Genomic DNA, 6,452 nt, shown 5'->3' with positions numbered 1-6,452 from the left:
AAACTTTTTTCCAATCATCTGACCACCAAAAAGTGAAAAAGTTTGACTGTGACACCAGAGTCTAACCTCTGACCTCTCCTCTGACAGGAGTACCTGGACCTGTCGGTGCCCTTCGAGCAGTACTCGCCCACCTGTCAGGACTCCAACAGCACCTGCTCCTCAGGGGACGACTCCGTGTTCGCCCACGACCCGCTGCCTGACGAGCCCTGTCTTCCCAAACAGCTTCCCAGTAACGGGGTGATTAGGACATAAAACCTGTGCCGGAGGAGGTCGGACATTAACCTCTTCTCACAGTTTGTGACAGAAATATCACCGCTCACTGACTCAAGCACCTCAAGATACGGAGAGGGACAAAAAAGAAAAAAAAGAAAACTCAGCATGCAATACTTCCACAGTGCTTCAGCTCTTTTTGATTTGTCTTAAACTCTCGGACAAAGCTCTGTTTCGTGTTTTCTTTTTCTCCTCATCCCCAAGAACTCTCTTTAAACATTGAAGGATTTTTTTTTTCTTGCCGTTGAACCATGTTTGTGTTCTTCTTTTCAGAAATGAAATTATATTTTTGTACTCGGGCCAGTCTTTTGTTACAGACAATCTGTGGGGTGAAACCATTCCGTGCCTACTGGGATTAAACCTCCTGAGACTGGATTTAGGAGGAGGAAATGAAGGGCATTGATGAGTGACTTGTTGGTGATCCAGTGGGTGGGGGTCCTCCAATTTTCGGTTTGTTTTTTTTTACTACACGGAGCCCTTTTATCGCAATAAAGCGATCTGAAAGAAAATTGATGAACGAGATACCAGCAAAGCCAGCGTGAGCTCAATGACAGGATTTGTTCTTCCGCAGAGTTACTAGAAGACGTTCAGCAACAGAGAGGATCACGTGAGCGTTTCCTCGTGAACGTGTACGCCATCATCCGCATTTTAGCTTCCTGGGAAAAAGAAAAAGTGATAATCATGGAACAAATTTTCCTCATCAAAGATGAGGCAAAGCTTCAGGGCCATTCAGTAATAAGAACAGCGAGGTTATGAGGGGTTTTTTAAAAATGTATCTACAAAGTGATTTATTGTAAATATATAAATGCAAATATGTATCATAATGCTGTCCACAGCCGTGTACTTAAAAGACAAAAAATGACATTTTTTTTAAGATATTGTTTTAGGATTGGAAACTTTGCAATCTAGGAGACACTGTCATGAACGTGTAAAACACTTAATCAGAAAAGGTTTATTTGAGTAATTAACGTGTATATTTGTAAAGATATTTATAGACTTAACATGTGGTTCTTAAGTTCGAAAGGTCTAGTTTAGGATTTTTAGTACTGTACGCAAAGATTTCTATTTCAATGGGTTTTTTCCTTTTGTTTTTGTAACTTATTTTACAACCAAACTGCGATATTATTTTCACAACTGGCAGACTCCTCTGGTTTCTGATCCATCTTTTTATTGGTTTGTTTACAGTTTAGAATGTATGACACGAAGATGATTTGTTTTGTTTTGTTTTGAGAGCGAGAGAGTGCGATTTGACTGCCGGAGGAGGACTCACGAAGGCTGAAGGCTCCTGCTGAGGAGAGCCGGATGTTTCCAATGAGTTCTGAGTTCTGGTTTAGAAAAGTTAGCGTTTGCCGTATCAAAGCGACGATTAACTCTTGCTGGGCAAGAAAAAGCAGGAGATGCGTACCGGGGAGACCTTCTAGTACTTAAACACATATTGAACATCAACAACAATGACTAGCTGTGAATCATAAGAAGCCTTCAGACCCTTTGTAAGGGAAAAAAAAATCCTCCTGTTTGAACTGTTTTACTGTTCAGGCCATGAAAAGATTCATGTGTTTGCTTCTATTATTTCAGTTCAATTTATGTAATCACCAAATCACAACAGTCTTCTCGAGGCGCTTTATATTGTAAGGTGAAGAAAGTACAATAATACAGAGAAAACCCCAACAATCAGAGCGAGCACTTGGCGACAGCGGGAAGGACAAACTCCCTTTTAACAGGAAGACTTCTGCTAGATCCAGGCTGAGGGAGGGGCAGCCATCTGGATCAATTGTTCTTCCAAGTTTTGGCATTATAGTCATTTTTTTACATCTGACCACAAAGGCTGGTGTCAGAGTAACATCTCACCTGCAAACATGAAGGTGTTAGCCTGTATTGACAGTTTTCTGTAGAGGGTTAGGGTTGAGATTAGCAGGTACGATGAGGGTTAGAAATGGGCTTCTTCATGTGTAATTGTTAAATGTCACTTGTTTCGTAGTCTAAAAATGAGCAAAAAGAGGAATTCAAGTTGCATCACCTGTAGCTGGTGTTGTTTGAAAAGATTTAACGTAATTATAGGGGGATTTTTTTTTTTTAAACATGCTTCTGAAGGCCTCAATTGCTTAACTCGTAAAGGTCACAGGGTCAGCGCTAACAAGCTGCGTTCAGTCTCAAAACTCTGAGCGCCTGTGTACACTTTCACGGATGAAAAGATCAGCTTGAAGGCAGAAATGTAAAGCTGTTGTCCTTTTGTGCTTGAGTGTGAGGGAAAAAAACACTCTGCCCAAACGCTTGAGATTTTATCGCTGCTCTGTAGTATTAATACTGAAATGAAGGCATGCTGTGCGACTTACAGATCACACGGCAACAAAAGAAACTATATATACAGTATATATAGATATATATAAATATATAAATATTGGTTTGTTGAATGAGACTCTGTGGTGGGTCCTTCTTCAATTTCCATTTGTTGAGAAAAGTGCCAAATTAGTCTTAAAAGTCTATTTTATCAAATTCTTCATATCTCTGAACCAAATACTGCACTGGTGAATGTAGGCGGGCAGAGGTTTACACGTGCAGGGAAGGATCATGGGATTTCCAAGATGGATGGATCCATCTTTTTATTTTGTTTTTGTTTTTCTTTCTTTTTTTTAATGCAGTCATCTGTCTAGCTGACTCCTCCCTCCCCCAAAAAAGCAAAAGCGTTGAAATGTTTACAGAATCTGTTTTCAGAAAAGTCACAAAAGGGAAAGCGACGTTCAAGTGGCATTGAAGGGTTCACTAACACATTTTCCTCGCTGCTAAATGGAAAAGGTGCAGACACGCCGCTCTGCAAAGGCCTCGCTTCAGTGTGTGAGATGACTTTAAACATGTGGTCATCCCTCACCTCACCTGAAGTACTTTAAAGTGTGAAAATTCATATTTTAATTGATTGCTTCACTGGTAGAGCACTGAAACAAGGCCTTTGCATAGTGAGCAGCCACACAAAGTCGTAGTTATTTCTGTTTTCAGAACAGTTTTTGGCCCAAATCTGTAAAGTGCCTGGAAATAATTGGTTCATTTTGATCACATTTTGAATGTATAATTACCAAAATAAAGTTCTCACTAGAAGCGGGCAACTATTAGCCTGATTTTTTTATTTCTTTTCTTTCCCAAGTGAACAAAACAAACAAAAAAAGGCACTTCGGTAAAAGGTTGGATGGATCTAATGAAACAGATGATGTTTTGTTGTATTTATTCTTCCATGCTGGGTAAAAGCTTTCCCTATGGTGAGAGTATTTTTATTCTTAACTATTTCAGTTTTTCAGTGTTGTTATTCATTAAAGAGCCAGAAGAAGAAGAAGAAGATGACGATGATGTAGAGTAGTAATTGTACTAGATGCTGATGCTCCCCATCAGGATTTGCTCCTGGCATAGTTTATCTTTTATTTTTCATGTTATTTCTGTGTCCATGTCAAGCTTTTTACTCTTGACACTGATGGGCTCTCTCTGTTTCATCACTCTTAAAATGAATGTGTTGTTTTTAAGACGTGTCCCATTTTTGGCAATAACCAGGACCTCGTTTCCACGGTTTTGATTTTGAGTCATGTGATTTCAGCAACCTGTCAAACACATCTATCAAAGATAATGAATCTTCTATCAAATGTGACGGCGTTTCAAAATTCAAATAAAATCGGAATCGGGAGTTTTAGTGGAGACGTTTCCGTATTATTGTGCAGAAGTATCTGCGACACATTAAAAACAACACATATATTTGAGTGAATATGGTTGCTTTGCTACTAAACTGAACAACCCCCACAGCCTCAGCAGGGAGAGACTCTTACTGTACTTACAGTCACGCGTTGACCTTTAAACGCTTGCGGTCACTGCTCGGATTTATTTATTTATTCTCCCGTTTCCGATCAGGAGGGGAGGGGGAGGGGTGTCATCTTAAGTATACGTCTTTCCTTCCCTATATTGCACAACTACACCCAAACATTCACGTCCTTTCTCACGTGGATTGTTTTTTTTCAGTAAGTTGTCAAGCAGCTCCGCACTATTTTCATTTTTCTCTACGCTTCATATAGTTCTAACCTCGCGATGAGTTAGTCCAGCATAATTTATAGTTTGAAATGCGCTTTTACGTTGCTTAAGTATGCACGAGTAGAGCTGTTTTGTAAGTATCGTTTTCATGCATTTGTTTTATTTCCGCCATTTTGCATTCTGCAGGGTTTGTTTGTCGGGGGTTTTGTGTTTTTTTTGCAAAAGTTATCCTCAGATTTTATTTTTTTTTCACAATCACACTATTTATTTTTCCTCCCTCTGTATTCATGTTTCTAACATAGAAAGGTGGAACTAACCATTTGGCATTATTTGATTTTTTTTTAGCGTGTGTGTAATTCATAGCTTTTGTTGTAACGTACCTGTTCTGCTCATGGTGAATCCTCTGTAACATTCCACCATCACACCCCCTCTGAGCAAACAAAACAACTTTCCACAACTCTCTCTTTATGTCTCTCTCTCTCAGTTTCTCTCTCTCTCTGTGTCTCTGTGCCTGACAAACTATGCTGTCAAAAAAAAACAAAAAACGTTTTCAATAAACAATATAATAGCGTTTGCTGTCAGCAGTGTGTCTGTCGCTAAGAGTATGAATTTGCAAAAACAAACTGTTCCTGTGGCAAAAAACGAGTCAAACATTAAAAAACCCCAGACAGATTTTATGATTCATGGTAGAAGTTTGGAAGTGTATGTCAATGAAATGGAGCTAAAATACCACAAAAGTACAAATGTCAGCATGTTTGTTTGCCCGCTGTCTCAGGTTGTTTCGTCTGAACGTTGTCAGTACAGACGCAGATTGCGGGACTTTTCCCTTCTACGCAAACTTACATAACTGAGGGATGAAATGCAAGACTTTAACAAAGACAAAGAAGTTGCTGCAAAGAAACACACTCACTGGAGACTTTACTACATCCATGTCACTAGTACCCAGTTCAGCCTTATTTTGCCTTCAGAAACATTCCTGACAAATTTTGCAGACTTGTCGGTTTACGTCCATGATATAAATCTTGTTTTCTACCACATCCCAAAGGTGGACTGAGACCGGATCACTGCGAAGGCCAGTTGCATTCAGCGAAGTCATTGTCATGCTTGAGAAACCAGTTTAAGGTAATTTGAGGTTTGTGACATGGTGCCTTATGTCAGGATAACACTGTGGTGTAAAGGACACTGTAAGCGATGCTCATTTAAACTGTGGCATTTAAACGATGCTCACGGGGTCAATTTGATGGCAACTTATCAACGATGAGGTAGCCATCATGGGGTAGCCAAGCTGATTTTACTCTAAAAGGAAACATAATTTACAAAATGACTATCATGCTATTTTTTATTATGAGATCATGAAAACAAAAATGTGTTACAAACATGAAAAGCCAACATTTTTTGTCATTTTTGTCACTGATTTCTACACAAATATACTTGTTTTTGCATGCAGAGGAAAATTGGCCAACAAAGACTTCAGCATTAGATATACTCAGTTTGTAGGGCCAACCCTTCAGGCCGTGTCACAAGCATGGCTAAAAATAAATATCCATGCATCCATCCTCTTCCATTTATCCAATTCATGGTCACGGAGGGTCTGTAGCCTATCACAGGTACCATAGGTCGAGAGGCAGGGTACACCCTGGACAGGTCACCAGTCTGTCGTAGAGCCAACACATAGAAGCAGACAACCATTCTCACTCACATTCATATCTACGGGCAATTTAGATTAACTAATTAACCTAACCTCACTAACTGCATGTGCTGCAACAGTGCTAACCATTGCACCAGCATGCTGCCATACTGTCTTTAGCAATACCTAAACACGGTTTTTCAGTCAAGTAAAAAGCAACTACAGATAACTGTCGTTACTGGATGGTATTGTTTCCTTCAATTCCCAAATATCTCCATCGACAAGTGGACACATTACTGTGTTATTATCTTATTTAAAGGAGCTTGAAGAGAAATAAGAGACCGAGCGTTTATGCCACTCTGCATAAAGAGGCTCTTATATGTACAGAGGAGGATTATGGGAATTCGACCAACACAGGCTGTGTGAAAGTCAAATGCTGATTGATTAACAAGCCGAGTCAGCAAACCAAGGATGCCGAGCAAAGACAGTGACCGCACTGGTTATTGTGGTGATATTTAATTTGTAATAGAGTGCGTCCAGTTAGCTTTATGAC

The sequence above is a fragment of the Pundamilia nyererei genome, unplaced genomic scaffold (genome assembly GCF_000239375.1).
Source record: "Pundamilia nyererei isolate P.nyererei 1_Seehausen unplaced genomic scaffold, PunNye1.0 scaffold00029, whole genome shotgun sequence".
NCBI classification, from domain to species: domain Eukaryota; kingdom Metazoa; phylum Chordata; class Actinopteri; order Cichliformes; family Cichlidae; genus Pundamilia; species Pundamilia nyererei.
This window is presented reverse-complemented; position numbering follows the sequence as displayed.